The sequence below is a fragment of the Fukomys damarensis genome, unplaced genomic scaffold, assembly GCF_012274545.1.
Source record: "Fukomys damarensis isolate Sample0158 unplaced genomic scaffold, DMR_v1.0_HiC HiC_scaffold_25, whole genome shotgun sequence".
Lineage (NCBI taxonomy): Eukaryota > Metazoa > Chordata > Mammalia > Rodentia > Bathyergidae > Fukomys > Fukomys damarensis.
This window is the reverse complement of record NW_022900937.1, coordinates 21,275,876-21,290,711: the sequence shown is the minus strand read 5'-3', so window position 1 is coordinate 21,290,711 and position 14,836 is coordinate 21,275,876. Positions and strand designations below refer to the sequence as shown.

At 45.8% G+C, this 14,836-nt stretch overlaps 1 long non-coding RNA gene across 1 annotated transcript in view; it reads right to left on the bottom strand.

Annotated features, from left to right (window-relative positions):
- Nucleotides 1-6: 6 nt before the first annotated feature.
- Nucleotides 7-14,836, bottom strand: part of LOC117283340 — a 53,973-nt gene continuing 39,143 nt past the window's right edge. The window contains exon 3 of the long non-coding RNA XR_004514299.1: nucleotides 7-86. This is a non-coding gene — a long non-coding RNA (uncharacterized LOC117283340). The remainder of the gene's footprint in view (nucleotides 87-14,836) is intronic.

Sequence of the window (14,836 nt, the reverse complement as noted above, 5' to 3'; positions counted from 1 at the left end):
GCGGACCAGGGCCCCCAGGAGCCCCACACCCCAGGGGCAGCGCCGCCGTCCTCGGGGCCGCCCTCTGCCTCCATCCGCTGCGGGACCTGCGGAGACAGAGGACCGTTAGGGAAGCAGGACCCAGACGGAGGGCAGAGCGGGCAGGCACAGGGGCTGTGCTAGGACCAGAAGTAGCCAGGCGTGGGGGAGCACTTCTGACATCCCAGCACTCAGGAGGCTGCGGCAGGAAGATCGCTTTCAGGCCAGTCTGGGCTATATAGAGTACAAGACTAGCCTCAGCTACATAACGAGATCCTGTCTCAAAAAATAAAAAGTAGGGCCGGGGATTTAGCTCAGTGGTTTTACCTCTGCCTGCCTTCCAAGTGCAAGGTCCCAAGTTGGATCCCCAGTACCAAAACATAATAAATAAAATGAAAACAGCAAGGTGACCTAAAGTGACTATCAGGCAGGGTTATAGTCGTCTTTACACCATCTTGGTTATAAAATAGAATTTTCATCATTCTCTGCCTATATAGATAACATATGAAGGGGCCCACAAAGCCGGAAGAGCCCAGGACCCAGAAAAGTCCCAAAGTAGCCCTGACTTTGGTACTGTGCCACTGAAGACCCGAGTCCCACTTATCCTCCAGCTCAGGTCGGACAGCTGGAGTTCTCGCGCTGCAGGGAAGGAGAGCCCCATGTCCCCCTGCAGTAGAGGCAGTGGGCACCACAGCTTTCAGCCGGCTGCCCGTGATCACACTCCTGCCACCACTTCTGGCAGTGCACCTGGGAAGTTTCAGAGCCTACCGTGAGGAAAGCACTGGCACCCACCTTTCCATGGGGCAGTGAGGGGTCTTAGGTGAGGTCCTTAGTGACAGCAGAGAGCTTGCACTAAACACTTGTTACTGAACACCAAGGTGATTTTCCTGCATCCGTATGAATCAAAGAGGTGGAAAGTGTCAGAAGTTTACAAGTTCTATCCAGAGAGACCCCACACCCTCATTCCTTTAACTGGTCTTTTCACAGAGACCCACAGCCCTGTGCTGTGGTCCCCTCTGGCGACATCATGTGACCTGGCCCAGGCACTTCACAGCAGGGTCTACGTCCAGATGTCCCCTGCTCCGAATCCCTGCACATCTGGCTCCTTTGCTGTTGTCCCAGAAGACAGCTGTTCCTGAGCCTGTCCTCCGATGTTCACACTCCCCAGGGACCCTGAGCAGCTCTGTGACTTTCCTTGCAGTGCGTGTTTTTCCACCAAACCATGAACTTCTAACTACAGTGCAAAAATGTCCCTAGATCATCTCTGCTTTTACTTTTTAAGCACTGGCTTTGGGCAGCACTGTTTGGCCCCAGAGGTCCTTGATGTCACCTTCCTTCGAGGACAGTCTGTCTAGTGCAGAGTGACCCTTTATTGCTTCAGCTGGGTTCTGGAAGGTTCCGCAAATGATCAGCACAGGAAGGTGAGCGAGCCCGGGAAACCCAAGAAGCAAACAAGCATCCACCGAAGGAATGGGACCCCCCCGCCAAGATAATTCGGTGGCAGTCTACAGCCACTCTCAGACAGCCAGTCTGTGGGAGCTACATTTGGAGAGAGGCTAAGCAACATCACCAGTGATATGGGGGGAGCCAGCTAGAGATAGGGTCAGAGCAAGTACAAGACAGACACAGGTATATTCTGGGTGACTGCTGATCACAACCCCAAGGCTGCCATTCTGACCTCAAGCAGGCATGAGAACTTCCACTGTAGATCCCTGTTATGGTGGGCATCTGGGAAAGAGGTGTATCACCTGCTTCTAAAAGCAAGACAAAACCAGGCATGGCGGTATGCACCTATAATCCCAGGACTTGGGAGGCTGAGGCAGGAGGGTCGCTGCCGATTCGAGGCCAACTTCAGCTATATAGTGAGTTCAAGGTCAGCCTGGACTGCACAGCAAGACCCAGTCTCAAATAAAAAAAATAAATAAATAAAACAAGCACAATTTTCTTTCTTCTCTCTGACCCACTCTGATTTATTAATATTAAAGTAAAGGTGAATGGTTGGGGGGAAAATATGCCTTGTCAGGTCTTGATCTATACAGTCTATACCTCAAGTGTGTTGAGTGAGTTGAATGGCAGTGACACTTTCCAAAGGTTTTTCAATGCACTGAGTCCCAGGACTTGTGAGTCTGATCATATTTGGCAAAAGGTTCCTTCAAAATGTAATTAAGTTAAGGATCTTGAGATGAGATCATCCTAGATTATACAGTGGCCCCTATATCCTTTTGTTTCGTTTTGTGTTTGTTCTTGTTTGTGTTTGAGACAGGGTCTTGCTATGTAACCCAGGCTGGCCTTGAACTTGTGATCCTGCGGCCTCAGCCTCTGAGGTACGTACCACCACACCTGGCTCCTAAATCCTTATAAATTTATAAGACACACTTAGTGACTTACTGAGAAGACTGCAGCGATGTTCCCACAAGCCAAGGAGTGTCTGGGGCCTCCAGAAACTCAGCGGCAAGGAAGGATTCTCCTGCAGGAATTTTAGAAAGAACCCGGCTCTGGTAACATGTCCCAAACTGCACAGGGAATGCAACTGTTTTTTTAAATTATCAAGTTTGCAGTAGTTTGTTTAAATAATAGAGTGTATTGGGGGTTTTGGGCCAACGGAGGGAAGAAAGGGACTGGCACTCGGCAGTCCATGATTTATGTTCCATGCGGGGCACTGTACAGACAGCACCTATGCTAACGGACTAGCTCCATGGCTGAGGCAGCCCTGGTTCTAGGTCACATGGCCTGCAGCCCCTCAGTGCCCTCCCAGCCACCCTAGCAGGTTGTTATTTTCTTCCTTTTACAAAGCAGAAACTGAGGCCTTAAGAGCTACAGCTTGCCAAGATTTCAGGCTGTGAGAGGCACAGACGGGACTAAAACTGAGCTCTTTACCCCGATGCATGTAGGGTTACTTTTTATTGTTTTGTTTTATTTTTCTGCAGCACAATACATCCTGCTTGCGATACTGGTGGAAAACTGCAAGGTGAAAATTAGTATGAATAAACCCACTGTTATAGTTTTTCTAGTGGAAGGAAAAATGCGATACATGAAGCAAGGTGGAAAATGTTTCTGGCACATTTGGGATTCAAGTTATCCTCCCCGTCCTGATCTCTCAGTAACAGAGATAACTAAGACACGTCCGTAATATTTGGATTAGACATGCAGCTATACTAAAAACCCCACTTCCTAGAACTAATCCCTCCCCAGTTTAGCTTCCTATTGCCAAGTTGAGCAGGGTCCCTGGGGAAAGAAAACATGAAACCACATTCCATCCTATTCTATTCATAAGAATTCTCTAATTTATAGTTCAATTATGGTGAGTGACTTGAAATTCCAGCAGAGTCCCCATGGTGGGAATCCGACCGCAAACACCAGAACTGTATTTTTATAGTATGCAGCCAGAAATAAAGGGGGAAAGAGGCAGCAAAACAGAAAGAAAAGGAAGGAAAGAAAGGAAAACAGGAAGGGAGAAAGAATGAAACAAAAGGAAAAGTAAAGGGAGGAAGACTGGGCCATGAAGCTCCTGGTTCTGTGGCCCAGCACCCCTCTCCCTCTCAGTGCTCCTAGTAACTTTCCTTTCTCCCTTTTGCTGACAGTCAACACATTCTCTTCAAAGCAAGATCCAGATAGGGAAACTTGCAAGTGTTTTGAGAACGTAAATTCCTGAAATTAGGACTAGCAAACAGGATTTCTCTTAGTCTGTGACAAACACAAGACCAAAGAATAAATCATGAGACAAATAACTGCAGTTCAAGCACTGTAACCTGTCGGCACACTGTCTCTGCCCCAGGCCACACGTGACGTGTAAAGACTGAAGCAGAAAACCCGAGGTGCTTCCAAAAGGCACCCTAGACTGCTAATTTTCTTCTTTTATGAAACATCCTTAACCAGTAAGACAAGGAAGACTCCATAGAGTCTTCATAGGCAGAAGGGTGTGAAAGGGTAGCTCATGGGTGCTATGGGCTGAAGGGTGTGTCCTCTCAGATTGAAATGGCGAAGCCCCAACACACGGGCTCATGGTATTTTGGGGGCTTATGAGATTTAGATGGGGCCATGAGGGTCACATCCCAGTGAAGAAATCGGTGTCCTAAGAAAAGGAAGAGAAACCAGGCTCTCCTCTCTGCCCCTCTCCCTCTCTCTCTCTCCTCTCTTGTCTCCCTTCCCCAACTCCCCCTCACCATCACCATGTCAGGACATAGGAAGGAAACAGCCCTAAGTCAGGAGGACAATCCCCATCAAGGAACCAAACCAGCTGGAACCTTGACATTGGACTTCCTGGCCTCCAGGACTATGTGAAATAAATTCCTGCTGTTGAAGCCACCCCCTATGAGATTTTTGTTACAGCAGCCGGGGCAGACTAATACATACAACAGGAAAATAAATAACGACGAGTGAAACCTATTGTATGGGCAAAGATTATCAAGTTTGAGAACACTGATAGGACAAGCATGTTCTCTGTTGATGGGGATCTAAATTGAGGCAACTTCTTTGGAGGGAACTTCGCCATCTCTGACAAGATCTCAAATGAATATGCACTTTAGCTCAGCAGCTCTACTTCTAGTAGTTCGACGTACAGGTACATTCAAAACCATACTTAGAGTTTTACATATAAAGATTTACATTGCATCATTATTTGTAAGAAGAACCACAAAGTCTAGGAACAGCTTAAATGTCCATATGAATAGGAGAATTTCTAATCTAATTAGATTAGAAACCGAATCTGTCCAGGCCTGGAATATAGCTCAGCAGCACAACATCTGCCTGGCAAGTGCAAGTCCCCCAGTTTGATTCCTGGTACCAAAAAAGAAAAAAGAAAAAAATGCAATCTATCCATAGGATGGAATCCAATCTGTCTGATGGAAGGAGGTAGATTCCTATCCATTAAAGTGGACGATCCCCCATGATATATTAATTAATTAAAAACAAGAAGTTGGACAGTTGGATAGAATGAAGTTACTTGCAGGCATCAATCTTCAAGCATGTGGCTGAAACCAAAAAATGTTGACTTTTTTTTTTTTTTTTAAACCAGGGATCAAACTCAGGACCTTGCACTTGCAAGGCAGGCGACAGAACCACTGAGCTAAATCCCCAGCTCTGTTGACTTCTGATCTACAAGAATACAATTTCATATAATTCATAATTTCATATGATGGATCCTAATATGAGCAGGTCTCTGAACCCAGCATCCCAAAGAAGCCACTAGAAAACCTTTTACCATCAAATAGGACAGCAGGAACAAAATAGCAGACTGCTTTATGGTCATCAGCCACCCACTCACCTGCTACCACCTTCCTGTAACCAGCTGGTGCCCCTGGGTGTCAGCATCTCGGGGCAGCTGGCAAACCAGGCCTGTTAGCAGATGTTCAACAGATGACACCCACACACCCCATTTATTCAGTGTAAAACCCGGGCTAACCAAAAGGCTAATTGCTTTAGATGCACTATCTAATTTAACCTTCAGAATAGCTGCATGAGGAAGTTCTTCCCATCCTCTTTGTACATTTCAAAACTCTAGGCTTCCAGAGCACAATGCCCAAGTTGGTAAAACTCCTACCATTTTAAAAGCTCCCAGGACACCTCCCTGGAGAGTTCTAACAATGACCAGAAGTGGGTTAAGTGGTTATGACTCTCACTATTCGCGTGTGAGTAGAAGGTCGCTAAGATTGGAGTAACAAATTTTAAAAGAATTCATACCCAGAGATTGGTGGATCCTAAGAAAACTGAGCATATAAATAATTAGGAAAACCACATTACAGTAAACACATAAATGCAGGGAAATGGCCAGGTCATGAAGTTCATATTGGATGTCAGTGAAAGCTAGGATCCTCCACTGAAAGGAGGGGAAAGACAGAATGCAGGATTACAGCAAGACAAGGTAAAGAGAACAAGCAAAACATCCTCCGTTGGCCTCAGCTGCTCTAATGCAAACCCTAAGATGGATACAGGGTTCATTTCAAAGGCTCTTATTTCCATTTCAAGGCCGATGAATGGATGAACTATGGGACACAAAATAATGCCCTCTCTCAGTGGGGACGGGGGTGGAAGGAAGTAACTAAGTCGGGTGTGTAACATACCATGGGTCATTCTGCAGGTTCAGAGGAGCAAGACCTGCGTTTTGTCCCTTCACTGGGAGGAGGTACACAACCAGTCAAAAGTTGTGTAATGGGTAAGAAGCAGGCCTGAAACCAATGGGTGTTCTCTCCCCTCTTCTGGAGGGTTCTAAGCTAGGGACAGAGTAGGTGATGACAGAATCAAAAGCAGAACTTGTTCCAGAGACTGGGGTGTGTCCTATGCGCAGTGAGGCCAGACTGCAGGGGCATGTGTATTTTGGATAGAATCCCCCAAATTTCTGATGTCTCTTTCTTCTTTTAAGAATCTATTGCTGGATATTACGGTGCTGGCACGAAGGGACATGGACCAAGGAGCCAGAGAAAGGGGTGGCATTCAAACTAGTGAGACAGGGTGGTCTCATCGCCATTTGACTTAGGCATTTGACAGTGCTGAGGAGAGACTGAAATCCCCCAAGGATCTTGGTTTTGGAGCTGAGTGCTATAACTGACAGTAGTTTGGAATTACTTGTATGGAAGAGTTAGTAATAATAGGCAGGGATGGGATATATCCATGGGAAGACAGGTATGTAGGGCAGCCTGATAATTGTTCCCCTTCCCTTGGGCTGTTGAGGAAATCACCTCCCTATGTTGGCAAAGTATCTTTGGAAATGTACTCAAGGTGCCAGCTAGTTGGAGCCACGGTGGGTGAGGTAGGTCAACCAGATACTTCCTCCCTAGAATTTGTATCTCCTGCAGAGTGACCAAAAGACCAACGGCTTTGGTTCCTTGGCCCTGACTCCAAGGTTTAAGTGAGTCCATCCCGGTGCTATTGCTTACTGGTTTGCCCTCTTTCTACCTGCTTCCCAGATTCATTCCAACAGATTCCCATTGCTTTGTTACTTTCTGTTTCCTGCAGGAAATCATGCAAAATGTTATCTAAATGATCACAGATATAATAATGCACATACCAAAGGTGGTGACCAAAGTAATGTAAAATAAGCTGTGCCAGACTTGAAGAAGAAAAAGTAGCCATCGGGATGACCTAGGGTGGAGAGGAAGTGGCTGGTCTGGATGTGGCATGGGTCTCAAGAGAAGAGAGCCTAGGGCTGGCGGAGATGTACAGAGAAAGTAGCTGATCAGAGTCAGAGTGACCAGAGGACCGAGACTGTGAACAGCACTGGGGCTGGGTTGGTAGGAGGCTCACAAGACAGACAACAGGTGACCTTGGGGAAGAATAGGAGTGACCATTGAACAACTGTGGCTGTGTTCTATTCTTTTCATATCCTTTTTAAGGGAGACGAACACACGGGACCACACTGAAAGATGGTCAGATACATTAGAGCTTACTGACTGAAGGAGACATCATTATCTTGAAAAAGGCAGTAGAACGTGGAGTCTTGTAATGCAATATGAAGTGTAAAATGTCAAATGACAAACTGGAAACTGCACTGCAACTTGAAATTACAGTAATGCAAAGATTCTGTAAGCCAATGAACAAAGCATGGAAGGGAACATGGAAAAACAGAAACATCTGATCTGTGACTGAAGCTGAGCCCGGGATAGAGTTTTTTTATAATTTAAAAAATTTCAGTCATGGTTACACTACTGCTCGCTCAATAAATAAAAATACATAGATTAAAGGAAGAAAGATTCAAAACAGACTGTGAGCAGTGGGAGACATAAATGAAACCAAGAGTCCATCAGTGGTAGTCCTCGTCCCAGAAAGCCTTGGGAATGGCTCGTCCCCATCAGGAAGCCCGTCATAGCCAGATACAGCTTCAAATGTCTTTAATGGATTTGGTTTTGGTACTAACGTGAAATCATGTAAGATTTCACTGGTTTCTAATTCTCTTTCTCCAAAATTAAGCCCACATCTGTTCTTCATAGAAACAATTCACATGCAAAGTCTGACATTCTAAAGTCTCTTCCTAAGAAGAGACTAGGAAAAGTAAGCTTGATTTTAGCCGCATAACCAACTCAACACCCTGAAGCAAACATTACAAAAATACACCTTGGAGTCGAAGCCAAGAGAGCAAACATTTGGAAAGGAAGAGCCCCAGTGGAGACACGTGTTACCTGGGACCTGAGCAGGAGCCAGGGAGGCCATGCGTCTGGATGGAGAATCTCCGTCAAGCCAGACCTCAAGCAAGGACCCCCACCATGGTTTCCTTTGATGTCAGTGAGTCAGCGGTACATCTGCAACGCCTATCCTTACACAACACAGGGCCACAGGCTGGTGACAAAACCTCACAGATAGGGAACATTGGAGCTAGTCCCACCCAGCCCTGCCATGGTAATGACTCGTGTAAATAAGTTCTATAAGGCATTTCAGGAACACTTTTAAAAAATGCATTTGCAAAAAACCCAAATAAGCTAGTGTGGAGGCCAAGTCCACCTCACAAATGCCGAGAAGTGCAGATTCCTGTCTCCTACACCACACATAATGGAAAAGAGCTTTGGGGACAGGGCCCGGGAATATGCATTTTCAACCAGACACCTGGTGATTTGAATGAATCACTTGATGAGACTAAGAGGAAAGTTCTAAACTGAGCTCAGCTGCAGGCTTTGGACCTCCACCCTGGGCTGGTACCCCCCTCACCCTCATACTGTAGGCACACCATTTCATCACCTTCAAGTCCCCTGTGTTGGGACTTAGCCCTTCTACATCCGCCATTCAAGTTGAGGCCAACTCACAGTCTATCATACGAGATAGAAAACACCCATGACGTGAAACTTGTTCATCATGGTACCCACACTAGCAGATTTAATTGGGAAACAGAAAAGAGGCATAGCAGCAAGCAGCAGAGATAGAAAGATAAATGAAGCAGGAAAGGCAGACCCCTGGGAAACTCTGGACTGGACCCTTCCCTCTGGTCCCAAGGGTATTCTTACTCACTCTGAGATATGGGACCAGTGAGTCTGGACTTCTGAACCTCAGTTTCCATATCTGTAAAATGAGCTGGATGGATCTGGAGGAGGCCCAGGTCCCTTTCAGTGCTAACAGGCTCTGATTTTTCCTGGAAGAACACTTAACATTCCTTGCCATTTATGGATCTACTTGACACATCACAAAAGAGAGGCGATGCCAAGTTGTGCCCAGAACTTCCCTGCCAGCAAAGAAGAGGCTGTGAGTGCAGATCTTCCCTAAACAGCACAAAGGAGGCTTGGATGGCACAAAATTCAAAGGCAGTGCCCAGCCAAAATGACACAGTGAGTTAAATATTTGGATGTCATCTGCCTAATGGGAAACACTCCCTCTTTCTGAAATTGACCTTTTCATCACCAGCCACATGGAAATTGTCCTCAGTTACAAATAGAAAAAAATGCCGAGTGTGACCCTGGGTACCAAGTCCACCCTGGGTTACTTCAGTTAGTCAGGAAATAGAGCAGATGTTTCTGTGCAGTGCTCAGGTGTGCCAGTCCGTTCGGCCCCGTGCTCTCAACAGCAACTGCTTCTTTGCATCCCAAGCCAACCAGGACAGTCAAAATAATGAGTAATGCATGAAAGAGAGTGTCAGCCTCTGGATTCTGGGAATCAGCAACCTGCCAGCTAAAGATTCTACCTGGTGATTGGGCTATCAACATCTGGGTCAATATTTCACACTCTCCAGGAAGTCACAAGCCTCGGCAGGATGCCAGGAGACAAGTCAGATGCATTTTGCTAGAACTTGTCCTAATTCAGGGCAGGAGAACAGAGCATGAAGTAGGTGTTCAATGTCAGTGAGCAAGGCTGCAAATGGACTGAGATGGACCCTGCCCGCATTTCCGGCCTCCATCTTTCTTTTGCCCATTTAGGTCTCCTCATGCCACCGAAAGCTTTTGCTTAAAAACCCAAGCCCACTGCATTACTGTTTCATTAACCAGTTCTCTTGGGTTCTCACTCTCTGAAGGATAGAATTCAAACATGTTTGCTATAGTGTTGTATACTTTTCATAGTCTGGGCTTAGCCTTCCTTCCCAGCTTCAAAACCACCTCACACCATACACATGCACATGTACACACACACACACACTCTCAAACACACACACTCAGAAATGCACAGGAAGTAGGACGTGCCCTTCACTCTATTCTCCCACTTCAGATGTTCTTTCTCTTCTCCTCTGCCTGTGAACACATCTTTCCCATCCACACGAAATGGTCTCTTTCCAGTTCTCTGGGGTCACTGTACACACCTTTCCCATAGCGGGTACCACCTGGACCTGTAATTACCTTTGGGTACAACTGTCTCCCCATCAACACTCTCAACTCCTCACGGCAGGGACTGCGACTTACTTTATCTATGTGCTCATCTACTCTGTCTAATAGGATCTCATCCACAGTCTGTCACCCGGAAGGCCCTCAGGAAATATGGGATGGATGGATGACAAATTTACCAGCTGCTTTCTTGGTCCCTTTACCATCTGTCTGCAAAATGTCATACACCTCCTCTCACCCATAACAGCACATGCTCTGGTTGCTCAGCCACTCGGCTGGTAACCTATGATGTTTCTTCTGCTTCCATGTGTCTAAATGACAAGAAGCTAGCAAGACACATGACACCTTTATCTCTTTAAGGCAGCTCACCCCTGCATTGGACCTTCTTGCTACCCCTTGTTGGTTGAAACTTTCTTTTCCCTTGACTTTCAGGCTACCGCACTGGCTTGGTTCTCCTCCTAAACTTCAAGCTGTCTCTTTGCTGACTTCTTTTCCTCTATTTGCCCCTAAAATGTTGCAGTTCCATTCTTGGTCTCCTACTTTTCTCATCCAAACCTTCTTTCAGGGAAAGCACAGTAGCACAGTAATGGTTTTCATGCTTATCTCTCTCCCATTAGTGATTATCCACAAACTCTCACCTAAGCACCAGACTTATATTCCCAACGACCCACTAGATCTATCTGCCAAGGTGACCCATGAGCTTGTCACACTTGGTCTGTCACCTAACCAGGACCTGAACACATCTTCAGCCCCATTCAGATGTGAAACCATCCTCCAGCCTACTTCTCCAACTAGAATAGAATCCTGCCAGTTTCACCTCAGAAACATCACTGGGCTCTATTCCCTACTCAAATATAAATGGCAAAACAAATTACAAATGAGGTACAAAATTAGGGCCAGGGATTTAGCTCAGTGGTTCTGGCGACTGCCTCGTAAGCGAAGGACCTGAGTTAAAAATCAAATTAACATCATTAATGTAATATGCTAATAAGACTATGCAGACTATATAGACATGGTTGGGTATGGCAGCAGCATGCATTTAAATCTTTTAGTTTTCACTCATTGACTAGATTCTTCTGGGTTTGAACACTGTGGATGATCATTTGAGTGGGTTTCTTTTTCCCTTTTGAAAAATGAGCTTGTTTTAAACCACCAGTTCATCTTTGTGAAGCTGATGTATAAGAATTGTAAAGTCCAATGATACTTACTGGAAAAAGTTCCCTACTATTTACCGCTACTCTTACTGCTAGTTTTCGTAAGTGGGGTCACAACAAACAGGATGTATGCGAGGCAGCTGAAAGGAGACTGGTTCTGACATCTACATGACAAGGTCTTTGGAGACTGGTACCTCACCTGGTTTCTCTACCTTTGCATAGATTAAAAGATGGTACAGCCTTTTCTCACTGAAATGGAGCTGTCTAGTCAATAAATTCTCACTCAGATTATCCAAATAAATTTACATTCTTATTTTCAAGCTATCCTCAAAATGAAAATAACAAACTAAAAAATAATCAAAATTGCAGACCACAAACAATATACCCAAGACTCCAAGTAGTGAGTCCTCAGGTTACAGAACACTGTTTTAATTTCTCAAGAGCCAGGATTTGAACCCAAGGTTGGCTGATTCCAATACTTAGATTCCTCTCTCTGCCCTCTCATATTTAGTTCTCAAGGCTACTATGAAACCCAAAAGGACTTTGTAGACAATAAAGTCCTACACCATTGTTAGGATAGGGCTTAGGTATTTTATGTACATAAGAGAAAAATAGAAATAGACAATATTTTATAAAAGTATAAAAATATTTTATATATAATTAATTTTGGGGGGAGGTACCAGGGATTGAACTCAGGACCTTGCACTTGCCAGACAGGTGTGGCACCACTGAGCTACGTCCCTGGCCCCTAAATTTATATTTTATAAATACCTTATAAAAGGAGCTGGCATGTTTTGCAAAATGCAATGTTGTTTTAAAGAGACAATTACGTTTGTTCTGCCCATGCATTTAGCAGGTTGCATGCCAACCTGATATTATTTGGTTAAGGAAGTGAGGACACTATTTACATGTTCCACTGAGAGTGCAGACCTTGGCAGCAGACGAATAGAAGACCAGGGGCTCTCCAACCAAGAAAACGATAGTGCTTATCAGAGCCCGGCTGTGAGAGCAATGCTGAAAACTGCTTGCTTGGGAGGACTGAGCACTACTCAGCAGCAGCCATCAGCGAAAGAGGTTAAAAAAAAAATGCAGGATGCAAACAGATTTTCTACCTGTAGCATAAAATCCAGGCGAATTCCCTGATCACCCTTCTGAGATCTTTTCAGTCATATCTAATGAGCTATAAAAGCTATCTTCCTTTATTTCTTTGATTCTTGCAGAAAATCAGTGCCTACTACCCTCTCCCATGAGCCAGCCATTTTACTAACTTATTTCCAATGACCCTCAAAGTTAGTTATCAATCAGACTTTAATTCAAATGTCACCCTCTTATAAAGGGGCCTGGCCATGCCATCTAAAGTAGTGTGTGTGGGCGTGCACACGCACACACACACACAGTGACATTGCTGTTTCATTTTTCTCATAGTCCTTATTACTATCTGAAATGCTCTGCCTGTTTATTGTTTATTCCACCCACAAGGAATAGTGATCCCCCACTAGTCATGGACACATTTTCTATCTCAGGTTAGCAGCTATGATAAACTCTGGCACTCCACAGTTGAACAACTGCATCCTGTCAGGTAGGAATCATCATCCCTGTTTTAGCTGAAAGGATGCAAGGAAATGACATGGTGTGAATTGAAACTCTGACCTAGCTGCTAGGAGCCGAGAGATGCCCACAGCCCAGGCTTCTCTAGTGGAGCCGTCTGTGGTGTGCCAAAGGGCACCAGACATCCTAGAAGAAAGCACGCAGCATCTTCCCAAACTACCCATTTCCTCAAGGGATTAAAAAAGAAAACAGGTAAGAGAGGGTGGAATTTTTCCTAATGTTAATTAATTAATTAATTAATTGGGTACCAGGAATCAAACTCAGGACCTTGCACTTGCCAGGAAGGCACTGGGCCGCTGAACTAAATCCCTGGCCTTAATGTTAACTCATTTAAACCATTATTTTAAAATTAAAATAACCAGCTGTACTTTTGAGACTGAATATCACATACTGATGAATGCTTCAATAAAACAGTAGATTCTAAGGAAACGTCGAGCCTTCCGGAGGCCCCTGTGGGCCAGCTGCGGGCCATGTGTGTACATGGGTGTGTGCACGTTCACACTTCTGCTGAGGGTGGACACTTTGGTGCGGACATTTGAAAAGCCCTGTACCATCCTGCCTGCCACCCAAAACTGCTCAGGTTGAAATGATTTAAAGAGGAAAGTCGCCAGCGGAGCATCAGTGGAAACAATGATCTTCAAGGCCATGAACAATGGCTTTCCCGAGGGAAAGATAACAGGCTCCATGTAAGAGGTCCGGGTAAGAAGGCAAAAGCACAGCCTTCGTTAAAAACACCGTGTTACCAAGTGAGGTTGCGAAGCCCCTCTCCCAGAGCAGTTCAAAAGAGACCAGACTTGTCTTTCTGGGATGGTTTAGGTGCGGTCTTGCCTGAAAGAGAAAATCTCTGTAAGTTATTTCCATCTCAAGAACTCGAAGGTCCAGACCACCAGCAGCTGCCAAACTGGGAGCTGCCACCACTGTTTCTGGAATGAGAAAAAGGGGGCCCCTCTTCACAGTCTCCGGCTTGATCTGAGACTGCTGGCTCCAAACATTGACAGAAAAAGTCACCTGGCCCAAATTGCCTGCTCAGCCAAGGAGCCCACTAGCCGGGCCATGCCTGTGCCACTGAGGCAGGCTGCTCTCGCCTGGCTACCCAAGTCACCACAGGCCACGCAGATAGCAGAGAAGAGCCCCTCCCAGCAGCTTCCCTAGGCTTCCTTAAACATTTCAAGTCTCCCTGGCTCCAGTCCAAGAATCCCACTCAGAGCCAACAGCTTACAGCCCATTAAAAACCCTGTGCAAATGCAAACACTCTCTCCATTAGACAAGGAAGAAACAGGAACCACGTCTTGGGACCGAGCTAGCAGTTGTTGAAACTAGACTAGGGGCTGGGGTCCCTGAAGAGGAAATATCACTGTATTAAAAACCACAGCTATTTCCAATGCTCACAGTCAATTACAAGGAGACCAAAGGTACCCCGGGAAGCACTGTGTGGGCTCACCGATTCCACCACATACAGGCAGTCCCTGTCTGGGGAGATGGGAGGCTAGGGTTTTCTAGCCTCATCAGGCTTAAGGCCAAGCGCGTTTTAATAAATGGGAGCCGACATGAGGGCACACATGGAGCCATCGATCCACATCCTGAGCCTATGAGGGCCACATCGTTCTCCTTCAGGGGACACTAATTGGATTGGTTGGATTTCCGGATGCTACAAGGACCAAGGGAGCAGAGGAAGCCTGGGTCTATGTCCCTGTCTTCCACTCCAGGGGTTCTCCCCGCCCTTCCCTTCCCCTCCCTGCTTCCCTCTCCCCTCCCCTCCTCTCCCCTTTCTTTTTTTTCCTTCTTTTCTTTTCCTCTTTTTTTTTTTTTTTTTACAACTCCTTTAGA